We start from the raw sequence: 16134 nt of genomic DNA on the forward strand, positions 1-16134 counted from the left end.
GGGCCTGAGCTCACCCAGCTCCCTGCAGGATCCTCTACCCCTTCACCCCTAAGGGACAAGGCACAGCTCAGCATGACCAATCCCTCCCCTCCAAATCACATGGGTGACTTTACCTATATGCTGTTGCTAAAAACAGGGGAAAAAAATCCTAATTGCTAATCATTTAAAAAGTATGGCATTTCTCTTTTCCAAAAGGAACTTTCTAGGACAGAAATATTAGATCTAGCAGCAATTATGGATGCTCTCTGAGGCTTCATCCTGCCAGCCCCTCCCCTCAGCCCACTTTCTTCTTGCCATTTGCTAAGTAATTCATATTAAATAACAGGTTTTATTTTTAGAACAGTTTTAGTTTTACAGAAAAATTGACAAGATAGTATAGAAAGTTCTCATAAACCCTGTATCCAATTTGCTCTATTATTAATGTATCATATTAGTGTGGCATGTTTAGTCAGGTTTCTGTACTTTAACAAATAACAAATATCTGAGATCAACTTATAAAGAGACAAGGTTTATTTTGGCTCATAGTTTTGGAGGATTCAGTCTATGATTGATTGGCCTCATTGCATTTGGGCCTGTGGTAAGCCCCATCGTGGTAAGGAACCTGTGGAGAAAAATTGTTTACTGCATAGAAGAAAAGCAGAAAGATGAAGAAGGAGCATACCTTCAAGTCATGTCTCCAGTGACTGGAAGGCCTGCCCTAGCTCCCAAGTCTTAAAGTTTCCATTCCTTCCTGATAGTGCCAAGGCTTGGGACTAAGTCTTTAACAAATGGTTTTCACTGAGTGTGCCAGTGCATGACTGTAATCCTGAAATTGCAGGAGGCTGAGGTAAGAGGATCACAAGTTCAAGGCCAGCCTCAGCAATTTAGCAAGACCCTATTTCAAAATAAAAAAATAAAAAGAACTGGGGATGCAGCTCAGTGGTAGAGTGCTAGTCTAGCACTCTGGGTCCAACCCCCAACACCGCAAAAAAAGGAAAAAAATGTTCTGGATACCTAGCCAGCAATATAGTGCAACAAATTCTAAGAATTACCTGGGATAAAGAAGTGGGGAAGAGGTTGGAGAATAGTGAAATATAAAAGTCTTGTCCCAGGAGTGTGCTAGACACACTGACACACTGTGAAGCAAAACCAGTGAATACAAAGGCAGCAGGAACAGCACACTGAATTTGTGGGGAAGCTGGGAAAATATTACTTGAGGCTTCTTCAATGGACAGAGTGTGAAGGGAGAGAATTTGGTGATAGGATATGGGAGGAAAGGGGCATTCCTGTAGGCAGCTCACTGCTAGCAAAAACTGGGAAACTAGACAGTCTAGGTACCCTACCAGCAAGTAGGCCAGCTTGACTGCAGGGAGGAGAACACTTAGGTAAGTGGGTTCAAGGAAGATTCTGAAGAGGATTCTTAAGTCAGGTGAAGCTCAGACAGGATGCATAGTCAAAAGTATCTGTGAAATATTGAGGGCATAGAGTTAACAGTGCATGTACTTTTCTCTAAGGCTGAATACTATATAAGGTCAGGAGACTCACTGCGGTTTCTGGGTAGCACAAGATAAAATTTAGGCTGCCTAGGATCCAACCTTACAGCTTATCAACTCTGCCTGAAGTCGGGTGGCCCTTAACTCATGTATGCCCTGCGGAGGGAGGGAAGGTTGTGTATGTAGTAGGGGAGGGGTATAATTGTCCTTCTTACTTAACCTCACGCCTCATTCCCTTTCCACGATCCCTGGACCTTCCGGAGGAATCTCCTTGCTTCCAGAGAAAGGGGTAGGTGGCCTGAGTTTGGGTGCAGGAGACTCTGTATGCAAACGGTCGGTCATTCACTCAACTAACACTTCTTGGGAACTGAGGGGATACCTAGACACTGTCCAGGTCCTGGGGAAGCCAAGGTCTCACACTGATAATTACTGCATAACTGCGGTTACAATTTTGCACTTGAGGGCTTTCGGGTTCGTTGCGCTGCGGGGGGCGCGTGGTGGAGAGGGAGAAAAGGACATCTGTCGGTAGGCGATGGGTTGCTGTGTGGATCTCAGCCGGTCAGAGGAAGACACGCAGACCTGAGCACGGGACAAGACATGCAGCTAGGACTTGCAAAAACCTTGCTGCTGGCCTCAGAGGGAAGCAAGTGCCCAGGGCTCGCTCCGGAAAGGGCCATACTTTCTTCCTCTACCTGCACAGGCCGCGCCTCAAAGACACTCAGTGGGCCCGAGTCGCGAAGCTGCGGGGTGTCCAGGTCTTTGAGGTGACGCAGCGCCAGTAGCTGCTAAACCGCCCTGGATTCAAAATCCTCAAATCAGCAGTTTGCAGACTAGGTGGGTGTGGGCGGGCTAATCGCGCCTCCACTAGCAGGTCTCCCGCAGCAAGCTGCCGAGCGGACTCGTGGTGCCCGGCTGAGCTGAGGCAAGCACCCCTGGCCGGGCTTGCTTATCCCAGTGCATCCGCACCCCGGGCCAAGGCCAGGACAGCCTAGTAAAGCAGCCAGGCCACTGATCTGGCCAAAAGCGCCCTGGAGGTCACTGCGTTACAAAGGAGGCCCCTGGCGGCGCCTTGCGTCTTGTAAATACCCGGTCGAGCCCTAGTGCAAAGTGGAGTCCCCAGGGAGAAGCAGCCCAGGCACCCCGCCCCCACTCCTACGGACCTTCCCACCCCGGAGCGCAGTCATTTGAAATGTTAATGTTTTGAAGTTTCTCTTTGGTTAGATCCGACACCTAGGAAGCTGGCTGAGGCTTGTGTGAGATTCGAGAACAAATCGACTTTGAATGGGGTGGGAAACCGAGGAAACATTTGTTGGTCTAAAGGAGAGGTAGGCGAGCGTAGGCAAACACGGGTAAATTATTATATTTATTAAATTATTATATAAGAGCCCAGACCGCTTGCTTTAATTCTCCTTTTGTGCATTGATTCCAGAATTTAGGTCTTCCCAGTCCACAGACCCTTGCTTGCGTCCCCCACACTCTCTAAGTTGAGCGTGGCTGTCTCCGGCCTCCGCCCGGCCTAGCACCAAAGGAATTCAGGTCGCAAGTGGTGAGCGGGGCGGGGCGGGTAGGTGGCGGCGATGTGCTCCAGCCGATCTAAACTCAAGCTCCGCCCAGACTTCAGGCCTAAGTCGGCGTTCTGCTAGGCAGAACCCAACCTGCACTCCGCCCCCAGTCAGCAAGGGGACTCAGAAGGTCCTAGGTTAGACCTCACCTGGGCGGGGTTGGGTGGAGGCCACCGCGCCTTGCAGAAGAGGGGTGTCACAGCAAAAGTGGTTTAAAAGCTTTGGCAAGCGTTTCTCTGTCCACATTTGAAAGTTTGTCGAGTTATTGCCAAATTATCAAGTCGGATTCCTTACCTAGCCCAGCTGCTAGCGATGGTAATATTACCTGCGAACACCTTGGGAGTGCTGACACTCTGCCAGGCGCTTTTCCAAGCTCTTCGCCGAGATTAACCTGAAATGAGGTGAGGGAAGTCACCTTACACTCGCCTTGTGGGGTGAAAGTAAATTGGGGCACACTCCCAGGTTGGATATAAGGCGTCTCAATTACACAGATCTGCCTGCCAAAGGCCCCGAGTTCCTGAATGTTGAAGAGGGGCTGAGCAGGTCAACAGGTTTCATCTTGGTTCTGGAACATTTCCAGGCCCCCTATAATTCTCCAACTCAGTGTACCCTCATCACTAAATGAGAAAACGCTTTTGCCTTAAACTGGAAAAAAACTAATAAAGGAACGATCATTTTTTAGTCCAGGGAGCCAATTCTCATACATAATGAAGCAAGTCACACCAAGAACAGAATTCTTTCTAATTCTGGGAGACGTCCCTCAACTCAAGGAATCTGCAAGGCAGCCCAAACTACCCAAATTATGGGCCAAGCTGTGGGTCTATAGATGGGAGGGGTCACACTGAGAAGCCCTTTGTTACGAAAACTTGGTCCTTGTCCCTGATGCCAATCCAATAATGAGTATACAGTTTTGAGAAAAAGAAAAAAAAAATAAGGTTTATTGCTAGCAAAGGAGAAACACTGGGGACTTCTGTCCCAGAGGCTGTGATTCTGCCCATGGGCAGGAGCAGGGGTCTTTTAAAGAGGTGATTCAAAGGCTACATTCCACTTGTTCTCTATTGAGTTAATTGGGAGATAGTTGTTTCTGAGATCTTTTGGTACCATCCCCAAAGTCTGGATTACTTCCTTCCTATGATGTGTGTGTATTCTGAGGACAGATAAATGTGCTAAGGTGGGGAAGAAAGGTAATCCTGTTTCTCTTGAGATCAGGGAGGGGGAGAGATTAGGAAGGGGCGGGGAGAGAGGAAGAGAAAGAAAATGTCTGGTTTAAAAGTAAGTTGCATTGGTCGAGCAGCAAGGGCTATATTCAGAGCATAAAGTGTACCACTGTTAGTTCTTCCATCGGACCCAAAGGTATGTTGGTCACATAGAAATTCCAGCGGGCTGGGGTTGTGGCTCAGTGGCAGAGTGCTTGCCTGGCAATGTATGAGGCACTGAGTTTGATTCTCAGTACTGCATATAAATAAATAAAAAATAAAGGTCCATCAACAACTAAAAAATATTTTAAAAAAGAAATCCCAGCCTAAATTAATAAGCTTTTCTTAGAAGTCCCAGCTCTTCTCTTTCCTCTGCTCTAAGGGCTAGCTATGAATTCCTTGGCCCAGTTGAGGGACACTGGGGAGGGAGGAAAGTTAGCTTCTGGGAGAGAAACTCCTTCTCTGTCCAGTAATAGTGGGAGGAAACCATATATTGCCCCTTAAGACAAAGCGGCCTCAAATTTCATAGCCTGGCCAAGTAGATGTTTGTCCCCCTATCCTTGCTGCTCACAGATATAAAATATCCTAGGCCAGGAGCTCCACCTGCATTCCTCTTCCACCTTCACCTCTTCCTTTAAATTCCTCCAGGCTGTCTAGGACTTCTCACTTGAAAGGACAATAGAAGGATTGGGGTCCTCTTCCTCACTGAGATTCAGGATCCAGGGTAACAAATGTTTTATGCCTGTGACCTCTGGAGAAAGATTGACCTAGGGTAAAACCTTGGCTGTTACGGGTTTGTTAACCTGCTGGGTGTCCTTGGGGAAGTCATTTATCTTTGTATAGTATTCTTTAAGTTTCTCATTAGCAAACTGGTAGGATAATGCATTCCTAAAAAGGAAGAGATATCAATGACAATTCAATGACAATACAGGGAAATTTGCACTATAGGTGGTAAAGAGTAAGACTCAATAAATGCAAACCTTTTTTTCTCTTTTTTTAATTGGTGCATTATAATACATAATGGTGGGATTTGTTCTGACCTTCATACAAGCACCTAGCAAATCTGGTCAATTTCACTTCCCAATCTCACGCTCCCCCAAAACCCTCATCCTCAAGGAGGCCTTTTCTCTTGGTGAAAACAGTGTATCTGGGAGGCTGCAGGGCTCTGTTCTCATACATTCTCCTGAAGTTCCACTGTATAATGATAAAAAGAGTAATGTTTCTGCCAACCCATGCCCCAGTAATACCAAGTCAGACCGTGGAAATAAAATATCTGAATCCATATGGTCCCAGAATTTTGGTTTGGGTGAGCAACAGTCAGAGGCAGATTGGCTTTCAGAACAGGAGACACCCCAGTGGACTCTCTCCTGCCTGTCACTGTGGACAGGCAGTCAGCAAACACAGCTTTACTGTGGGGATCTTGTAAGGTATTCAGCTACCTCCAACCTAGAAGGTCTGCCCAGGTCTACTTCTGTGAACATTCAATAGTCTTGCTTTACTTCCACTGTTTCTATCTCAAGTTTATTAATCCCTAGCCCACCTGCAGCTCTCAGAATTCTTTTTCAACACTTCTAAGATTAATATATATACCTCATTATATCCACTTTCCAAAATCTTACTAGAAGAGGCACAATGATAACAATGCCTTATGTCTTATTTTCTCCTTTTTTTTTGATCAGGGGGCGGCTTATTGGGGATCACACCCAAGTGTGCTTAACCACTGAGCCACATCCCCAGTTCTTTATTTTTATTTTGGGACAGGGTCTCACTAAGTTGCTGAGGCTGACCTCAAACATGCAATCTTCCTGCCTCAGCCTCCCAAGTCACTGGGATTACAGGTGTGCACCACTGTGCATATCTCATCTTTTCATAGAGACCACATGGGAACAAGAATTAGAGGATGACTGATTTACATACTGGAGGGTGTAGGACTCAAGATAAGGCTCTGCAAGAGCAGAGGGAGAGGGATATTCCAGGCAGAGAGGACTGCATGAATCTGAACTGGATTCCTGAAACCTTTGAAATATAGCTAGCCAGAAAGGAGGAGGAGGGAAACAGGTATTTAAAATGGCAACCAGGGGCTGGGGTTATAGGGTTATAGTTCAGGTAGAGCACTTGCCTCACACATGTGAGGCACTGGGTTGGATCCTCAGCACCACATAAAAATGAAGTACCGATATTGTGTCCATCTTAAAAAAATTACCTTTAAAAAAAAGATGGCAGGGCTGGGGATGTGGCTCAAGCGGTAGCGCGCTCGCCTGGCATGCGTGCGGCCCAGGTTCAATCCTCAGCTTCACATACAAAGATGTTGTGTTCACCGAAAACTAAAAAATATTAAAATTCTCTCTCTCTCTCTATTCCTCTCTCTCTCTTTAAAAAAAGAAAAAATAAATAAAAAAAGATGGCAAACAACTATAAATGCCAAGTAACAGTGGATATGAACTTATTTTCCATAGATAGTTGGAGAACCACCAAAGTTTTTGTAGGAGATAAGTAATTTATCAAATGTATGTTTTAGAAATATTCCAGGGGCCGGGCTGGGGTTGTGACTCAGTGGTAGAGTGTTTGCAAGTGTGAGGCACTGGGTTCAATTCTCAGCACCACATATAAATAAATAAAGGTCCATCAACAACTAATAAAATATTTGTAAAAAAAGAAATATTCCAGCTGGATGCCATGATGCACGCCTGTAATCCCAGTAGCTCGGGAGGCTGAGGCAGGAGGATTTCGAGTTCAAAGCCAGCCTCAGCAAAAGCAAGGCACTAAGCAACTCAGTGAGACCCTGTCCCAAAATAAAATACAAAATAGGACTGGGGATGTGGCTCAGTGGTCGAGTGTCCCTGAGTTCAATCCCCAGTACCACAAAAAAAAAAAAAAAAAAAAAAAAAAAAATTCCAGGAGCTATGCAAAGGTAAAATAATTTTTTAAAAATGGACTATTTTTCAGAACAGTTCTAAAAATTTCACTTTGTGTTAGAAAATGTTTTGTTTGTTTTTGGTACCAGGGATAGAACCCAAGGGTGTTCAACCTCTGAACCACATCCCAAGTCTCCCCCCGCCCCCCTTTTTTTGAGACAAAGTCTTGCTAAGCTGCTTAGGGCTTTGCTAAGTTGTTGGCTTAAAACTTGTGATCCTTCTGCTTCAGCCTCCAAGCCATGGGACCTGGCTGTGTTGGAAATTTTGAACTTTTCTAGTTGTTGTTGTTGTTCTTCTTCTCTGTACTGAGCTACATCTCTAGCCCTTTTTTATTTTGAAACAGGATCTCACTAAATTGCTGGGATTACTGGTGTGTAACTGTGCTAGCCTCTTCTAGTTCTTTCTAAAATATTTAACAAATTGTTGTAAACTAAAGTCCCCCTTCTGTGCTGTAGAACACTAGAATTTATTCCTACCTCATCGTATTTTGGTACTTGTTTTCCAGGCTCTCTCTCTTTTTTTTTTTTAAGAGAGAGAGAGAGAGAATTTTAATATTTATTTTTTTTTAGTTTTCGGCGGACACAACCTTTTTGTATGTGGTGCTGAGGATCCAACCCCGGGCCGCACGCATGCCAGGTGAGCGCGCTACCCCTTGAGCCACATCCCCAGCCCATAAATTAATTTTTTTATATCTTCCTTCAACAAATATTTACTAAGTTTCTGTATCTGTGCTGCCAATACAAACATGAAGCAAGCCATAAATGTAGCTTAGACTTTTTTCTGGTAGCCAAATGAAAAAAAAGATAAAAAGAAATAGGTGAGATTAATAACATATTCTACTTAATATATCAAAATATGATCATTTCAACATTTAATCAGTATAAAATTATCAGGAATCATTATATTCTTTCTTGTACTAAGCCTTTGACATCCAGTGTGTATTTTGTATTTTCAGCATATTTCAACTCAGACCAGTATGTTTCAAGTGCTTAGTAGACAGAGCTGTGGATTATGTCTACTGGATTATGTCTGCTGGATTATGCAGTTCTGTGCTGGGTCCAAGGATACAGCAGGGATTAGGATAAGATCTCTGCCCTCACATAGTTGACATTCTAGTGTGACAGACAGATAATAAAGAAATAAATAATTCTGGTGTTGAGAGCCATAGCCGAGTCGGAATGGCCCATGGCATTTTGCCAGAAGTAATGGTTGCAAGGCGAGCCATTAAGATGATGATAATTAAGTTAAGCTGTGTATAATTGCTGTGACTGCATGATGCTGGATTGAAACAGCCTGTGTATTCAATTGTATATAGACCCCTGCTGTCCAACTCCTGGAGCTACTTTGGAGTTCTTCGGGGATTCCTGGGGAGTTCGCATTAGTTGGTGAAGTTCCGGTGGAGGGAGTGCCGGTTGGTGTGTGGTGTTCCTGGAAGGACCACGTGGGTGGCGTTCGAGGGAGTTCGGAAATAAAGTTTGTTCCTTCCTGCTTGAGTGGCTCCTGATTTGTGCCCAGCCAGACTGCGGCAGGAGAGGGTTAAGAAAATTTCCGGGCGCAGTGGTGCACACCTGTACTCATACCTACTTGGGAGGTGGAGGCACTAAGATTGAAAGTTCAAGTCCACCCTGGGAAATTCAGCGAGATCCTGTCTCAAAATAAAAATTTAAAAAGTCTAGGGGTGTAGATCTCTCCTGGATTCAATCCCTAGTACCACCAAAACAAAACAAAAACCACTGTTGTATGATGGAAATTAGGGAGGCTTTAGATTGCCTGGATAGTTAGGAAAGCATTTTGAAGGCTGACTCCTCAAAAAGGAGGCATTAACCATGGGGAAATCATGGCTTGTTATCAATTATCTGTTGCCACAACAATGCTGAATAACAAACCACTCCAAAATTCAGAGGCTGAACATAGTAGCTAGTTGTTATTGGGTATGAGACTACAAGTCAGCAGGGCAGTTCTTTTGGTCCTAGGTGGGCTCATGCATGCATCTTTGGTAGTGCCAGGTCAGGTAGGTGGCCTCACATATGTTTGGAGTCCAATGGCTGTTGACTGATCTGGGATGACCTCAGCTCTTTTCCAAGTGGCTTTTCATCCTTCAACAGGCTAGCCCAGGCCTGTTCTTTTGGCAGAGGCAGGAATCCAAAAGATAGTGGGGAAGCATTCTAAGGTTTCTTAAAGTTCAGGCTAACAACTACCTTCCTTCTGCCACTTTCTTTTGGAAAATGCAACTTACAAGCTCACCCTATATTCTGGGAAAAACAGCAAAGTCATATTGCTTGGCTATAGATAGGGGTGGAAATCCAGGCATTTTTTGCAATTAATTCTTATTTAAAACACATTTCAATTCTTCCAGGAAGTTATAACAATATAACAATTCTATACCTATATGAGCCCAATAAGATTTTTTTTTTTTTTTTTTTTAGAGAGAGAGAGAGAATTTTAATATTTATTTTTTAGTTATCGGCGGACACAACATCTTTGTTTGTATGTGGTGCTGAGAATCGAACCCAGGCCGTATGCATGCCAGGCGAGCGCGATACCGCTTGAGCCACATCCCCAGCCCCCCAATAAGAATTTGAAAAAAATTACTCTTATGAGGAGGTTTCAATGTATTTTTTTTGCAATTATTGGTAGGTCAAACACAAAAAAATTAACAAAGACACAAGAGCAGATCACCAATTAAAGCTCAATTTAATGCTAGTATTCAGCCAACAAATAAAAAATGGCACACTTTTTGTGCGCAAGGCACCATTCCAGGTGTGCTGGGCCTATAGTAAACAGAAGACAAACCATCCCTGCCCTCATGGAGTTTATATTCTAGTGGAAGAAAACAGAAAATAAACAAGTTATAAACATTATGACTATTATGGAGAAAAACAACAGGGAAGGGAGATATGAAATGCTGGATGACAGGGTGAGGGTTTTAACTTAAATAGGATGGTCAGGGAAGACACTACTGAGAAATACTTGAATGAAGACCTGGAAGAGATGAGGGAGTGAGTCTTGTACATATCTCAAAGATTAGTTGAAGGAACAGCAAGTACAAAGACCCTGAGGCAAGAGTTGGTTTGGAAAATTCTAGCAGTAAACAGAAGGAAGGATTGGCAAAGTGGGAAGGAATGGAAGTACTCAGGGGCCAGATCATGCAAGGCCTTTTTGCTATAAGGATTCAGGTTTTTAGTCTTAGTGAGACAAAGGTCAGAAAATGAGATCTCTTAGAGGTTGCTGGATACCAATCTTTATCAAACAACATACATCAGGCAATTTGTGTGTGTGTGTGTGTGTGTGTGTATGTGTGTGTTTACTCTCTTTGTGCTCTGTGGATTGAACTCAGGGCCTTACACATGCTAGGCAAGTGCTCTACCACCAAGATATTTCCCTTCCATGCTTTGTCTTTTTTAACTACCTAGATAGCAGTTTATTCCCCAAGGAATAACATCTCCAGAGAACATATTCCAATTATCTTGGAAAACAAGGTAATTGGGATTATGATAGTACTCATCTTCTCAATTCTCAGAATGAAAACCTGTCCACTGCAATAACAAAAGATAATTCCAGAAAGCATCGCCCTCCCCACAGAAAAAATTTAACAATTTATGAACACGCCAGATTATTCATAACTATAGTTAGTTTCAACTTATGTTCCTTCAGAAGTAAAAAAAAAATCTTCATGAGAAAGGAAACAAATGGATGCCTTTATTCAACAAACATGGGGTATCTATATCTACTATGTGCCAGGCACTCTTTCAGGTGCTAAAGATGCAGCAGAAAACAAGGCAGGCAAAAATCTGTAACCTCATAGGGAAGACGAACATGTAAGATAAACATGCAAAATATGTGATATGTTAGATGGGGAGATATATTCCCTGAAAAAAAAATAATCAGAGACAGCGAGCATTTAGGAATGGACTTGTTGCTACAGTTTACAATAGGCTGGGTTAGTTCTGGGGATGTAGCTTGGTGGTTGAGCACTTGCCCAGTATGTATTAGGTCCTGGTTTGATTTCCAGCACTGGGGCGGGGGGCAGGGGGGAAGAGGTAAGATTTTTTAAAAATCCCTAAGTGAAAATTTAAAGGAAGCAAAGAATGAAAACAGGTTGGTATCTGAGGAGTGAAGTCTAGGCAGAGGGAGTAGGCAGTGCAAAGGCCCTAACTAAGGAATAGCAGTGAGTTAGGTGTGGTAGAGGGAAAGAAAGGGGAGGGGCACTGCATTAAGCCAGTAAGGGCAGGGTCTTGCTCACATTATGTAGGATTTTGTAACAACCACTTTAGTGTACAAATATACAATTTAAAATTCTCTTCCACATGCTATGACAAGGAAAAACTGACTGTTGCTAATAGGATAATTTTTAACTTCTAGTAACCTGAACTCTATAAGTTGTAATACATTTTATGACATCTTTTCAGAAAAAGACTAAGGATCTATTAGGCAACTCCAATTTTGCTACTTCCTGTGCCTGGGCTAGAACAAAGGCACAACAATGGCAGAGCAGATGCCTTATTTATTTATTTATTTGCTGAAAGGAAACTATGAATCTGCTCAGGTGAAGCACACCAGGAGGGCTACCCGCAGTGTCAAATGGCACAAACTAGCTCAGATCCATGATTTGTTTCTAGCATATATGACATCTGGCAGAGCTGAGGGGAACTCAGGCTTCTGAGAGGAGATGGAGCATTAGCTGAGGGAACTAAGAAAACAAGAAAAGCAGCTTGCCCGTTTGTCATCCATCTTGGGGTCCAGTTCACTGATTCTGATTGGAACTCAAGGACCCAGTAAGGGAATGGGAAGCCTGGAGAATATCTGCCTGCTTCTGGAACCAGGGAGATAAAGGTTAAGGTGGCAGTACAGCCTGCAGGTCAGGAGAATCTGAACTCCCTCTGAGACAAACCCCATAGGCACCAATCTATTAGTTTGTAGTGTGAGACACAAGAAGGTGGTTAGCTCTAGCACAGCTCTGTTGAATATTCATATATCAAGCTTCCATAGACTAAAAACACACACACACACACACACTTCATTTCTCAAATCATGTACCACATTCTACCAGATTCATGAATATCCTTGATATCTTAATAGGTACCCAATATTTAAGTTGGATTCCCTCTTTAGTTGCAATACCTTGAGCCAGCCTTTCCATTTTCTTATGCATAAGTCAGAGGGAACTGGGTGGAACACAAACAGGGCCTCTCAAAAGCTCACCCTCATAACTGATGTATAATGATATTTTTTATTCTTGGTGTGCTGGAGATGGAAGCCAGGACTTGTGCAAGCTAGACAAGTGCTCTACTACTGAGCTAGTTCTCATATTAGGTTCTTACTGTTCTTGGTTTCCTTCTTTCATCCAAATAAAAAGTATTAAATTGTCCTGAAACGTTGCGGGTATACTTTGAACCAATGCATGTAAAATTTTAACATGTAAACCAATCATCTGGGGGAATCAGAGTTTTGATTCTTGGAGTTGGGTTGGGGACAGGAATTGTCCTTTCTCAACAAGCTCCCAGGTTATGCCTCATTGCTGACAGGAGATCATTCTTTGAGTAGCAGGAATCTGACATAACTAAATTCCATTACTTAACATAACCATAACACCAAAAGTTCTCAAAAGGGCCAGGGATTTAGTTCAGTGGCAGACCACTTTTTTAGCATGTGTGAGGTCCTGGGTTCAGTTCCTTGCACCATAAAAAAACAAACAAACACAAAACCCAAAAGGGATCAAGAGACTTTCTTTCAACAATAACCCTTCCACTTTTGGTTCATGCGGTATCACTGAGCCTATCAAGTGTCTAGCACTAGCAAGGCCAGGCATCATGAATATATCCTTTGGTCTGGAAGATTCATTGCACCCTTCTACTGCAAGATCTTGCAATTCTGTCTTCTCCACCTCTTTTGGCTTTTTGATCTTACCTTTTGCCTCTGATGATAATTACCCTTTAATTAGTACCCACCACAGAGTCAGCTAAATAATTACAGTAAGTGCAGCCTGCACCTCTGTCAGTGATCTTCAAAAGAAATGATAAAACAAGATCCTCAGCGGCTGATTTTTTAAAAAGAGAAATATGACCCAAATAAAACAGTTGGGAACCAACCACTGTTGGAGACACTTGTTAAAACTTCCCTTCACATGAGCTAAGAAAGGATTGATTTATTTTGGAATAATTAAGAGAAAATACTGACATAGTATTAGGGAAATTGTAAATGTAGAATATAAATTTTACATCCAGTCATGCTGAAGTAAAACAATTCAAGCACACTAAAAACCCACCTTAATTCCTATGGGAAGGGCTCAGAGTTTCTGATTTATTTATTTATTTTCCCAGGCCAGGGATCTAATCCAGGGACTTGCAAGTCAAGCAAGTACTCTACTACTGAGCTGTACCCCAAGTCTGAACTAATTTTTTTTTAAAATTCAGAGTTTCCTAACTATATTGGAGGGCACTCTCAAAACTTCTGGATGCATTCAAAACAAATTATTCATTTGTGGAGAGGGGGAAGGCTTTCACTGAAAGCAATTAGTAGTTTTCTAATTTCCCTGGTGGGTCTCCAGTAACTGCCTACCAAAACATCAAGATTGTTGGGAGTCTGATGAATCATGCGCCTCTCCTAGGGGAAAGTGTGGTACTCTTTAGAACTCTTGTTTCTCCACTGAAGGCTTAAAAACAAACAAACAACTTTCCAATTTTCTCAATTAGGTAATACACTGACACGGAAAACAATTTCTATACAGAGAAAAATGAATATTTTCCATCATCCACCACCTTCCTCTTTTCCCTAGAGGCAATAACTTTTCATTTCTTTAAACTTTTTATTATGTTAAATTTCAGATACACACAGCAAGACTGAATTAACAATTGCATGTGTATGCATCCTGTAGCTTCAATAATTAAAAACACCGACAGCTTTTTTATTCCCTCTCCTTCCGTTTTCACAGGCACGTTATAAAGTAAAACTCTTACCCTACATCTCGTTTTAGCTATCAATCCTTTTGTGTATATTAAAAAACTCACACTACCGTTAATAACCCAACAAGGTTAGTGACAATTCTTTAACAACATTCAATGTTCTGGGGGCCACTATTAACGGGTGGGAGGAGACAGGGAGAACTCCAGAGCTGGGACTGATGGATTGCAGGGAGGGCAGTAAAGCGCCGGGGCGGACTCGGCTCGCGATCCGATCGGTGAGGGGGCCCGCGTCCGAAGCCGTACCGCTCACGCCACCGTGGCTAGGTCCGGCAGGCCCAGTTGAAGGCAGCTGAGTGGCAAGCTCCCTGCCTCCCCAGCGGTGGCCCCATCACACCCGGCGCAGCTGCATAACCCACCGTCCCCAGACACCGACGAATCCCTAGAGGGGAAACGATTGACACAGCTGCCTGCACTGCGCCCCCGGCCCTCCCCCGCGACACCTGCATCTCCAGGCGAGGCCAGGAGCTGGAACTGGCTCCCGAGCCGGGGCGGGTCAGGCCCGCAACCACCTCTCTATCCACCGCCAGCTCCCGCGCAGGGCTCTCTCAGCACCGCGACCTCCCGAACCGGGACTACAACTCCCGTCGGGCCGCGCGGCTGGGCCAATGGCGGGCGCCGGAGCGTGCGGGGCGCGGCGCCTGCGCGGCGGTTTGAGTAAGCCGCCGCGCGATTGGCTAGGGTGTCGGGAGGCCGCGCGGGGCCTGTGGGAAGCAAAGTGACGGAGCGAGCGGCTGTTGGAGGAAGGAGGTGGGGGCCGGGAGCGCAAATGGCGTTGAGATGGTTCAGGGCCCTGTTCAAACTCCAGCGCTGACCATTCACCGGCGGAAGCGGCGGCGCAGGAGGCGGCGGCGGCCCAGCGGGGGCACGTAGCGGGCTCGGCTCCGGCTCTAGCGGCAGCAGCCAGGGAGGCCTAGACCCGAGCCCGGCCGGCGGCGCTCGAGGCGGGGAGGGAAGTTGCGGGGCCGCCGCTCCTCCCCCCCACCTCTGCCGGGCTTCCTATTTACCGAAGCGGAGTCGCGGGTTGTGACGGTGGCGGAGCCCCTTGCGTATCTAGAGGCACCAGCCGACCCTGTTTTTCCGCGCGGGGCTCCCGCGCCCGCCCGTGGGCCGTTGGGAGCGGGAGAGGCGGAGGCGGCCCGAGGCCAAAGCACCCGCCAGGCGCCGAGGGTAAGTGAGGTCTCTGGCGGCAGCTTAGGCCTGGAGCGAGCCGGGGAGGGTGGGGGAAGGCAGGGGTGATGGAAGTCTCACCGACTTGCCCACCCGGCCTCTAGGAAGTTGGGCAGGGGACCGGCCTGAAAAACTCTTTTTTCCTCATTTATTTTCCCCCTTCTGAGTTCTCTTCCTGGTGGCTGCTGATTGACTTTTCTCCCCAAGCCGAGTGCAGCGTATTGATTTCAGTCCCCGATCTTTCCCCGTCCTTTCCTTCGCTCTGGACGCCACCATGGCCTTGCGCTACCCTGGGGATTCGGTGGCTGAGGCTTCCGGGGCGTCGGGAGCGACATCCCCCTTCCCGGGCGGTGGGGGTGGGGAGCAGAAAAGTTGCGTGACCGTCCAGCTGGAGGGGGCCGCCTCTCCTACAATCTCCTGGTGCACCCGCCGCCTCAGGTGAGGGTTTCTGCGTGGATCAGTTTGCCCCTTCTACTTTTCTTCCTTCATGGGAGCCCCTGAAGCCATTGAGGACCGGGAAGGTGCTAGGTTTGCATGGGGGTTAAGTGTGAGGACTTTGTTTTTAAATCCCAGCACACTTTCCCTCAACATTCAACCTGGTTTGGGGCTGGGCAAAGGCCTGAAGATCGAAAACGCTTAGTCGTGAATCGTTGCTTTTTAGTTAGGACAGCCTTTGGGGGTTTGAAGCCTGAGCGGGATAGCTGGTGTGTTTGAAGTAACATCTTAAATATTATGTCAAACATGTCTGCGCACTTATTTTTTAATTTGTGTGTGCTTTAGGCCTAGGTAATGCCATCGCGGTCGTCTCTTAACTTTTTTTTTTTAAGGCATTTATGATGCAAAATGATAAAGGCAATGAA

At 45.3% G+C, this 16134-nt stretch overlaps 1 protein-coding gene and 2 long non-coding RNA genes across 5 annotated transcripts in view; 2 read left to right on the forward strand and 1 right to left on the reverse strand.

The window, feature by feature from the left end:
* Positions 1–487: 487 nt before the first annotated feature.
* Positions 488–1591, reverse strand: LOC139705421 (uncharacterized). The gene is made up of 2 exons (XR_011707308.1): positions 1323–1591; positions 488–601 (listed from the first exon to the last, which is right to left on the reverse strand). It is a non-coding gene; the product is annotated as an uncharacterized lncRNA (long non-coding RNA).
* Positions 1592–1680: 89 nt separating this feature from the next.
* On the forward strand, positions 1681–8617 carry LOC139705420 (uncharacterized). Its single transcript, XR_011707307.1, has 3 exons — positions 1681–1761; positions 7715–7781; positions 8461–8617. It is a non-coding gene; the product is annotated as an uncharacterized lncRNA (long non-coding RNA).
* Positions 8618–14829: 6212 nt separating this feature from the next.
* Wapl (WAPL cohesin release factor) overlaps positions 14830–16134 on the forward strand; it is a 74543-nt gene continuing 73238 nt past the window's right edge. For all 3 annotated transcript variants that reach the window (XM_027939886.2, XM_027939889.2, XM_027939888.2), the window contains exon 1: positions 14830–15274. The gene's annotated coding sequence lies outside the window, so the exon portion shown is untranslated. The remainder of the gene's footprint in view (positions 15275–16134) is intronic.

The sequence above is a fragment of the Marmota flaviventris genome, chromosome 4 (assembly GCF_047511675.1).
Source record: "Marmota flaviventris isolate mMarFla1 chromosome 4, mMarFla1.hap1, whole genome shotgun sequence".
NCBI classification, from domain to species: Eukaryota; Metazoa; Chordata; class Mammalia; order Rodentia; family Sciuridae; genus Marmota; species Marmota flaviventris.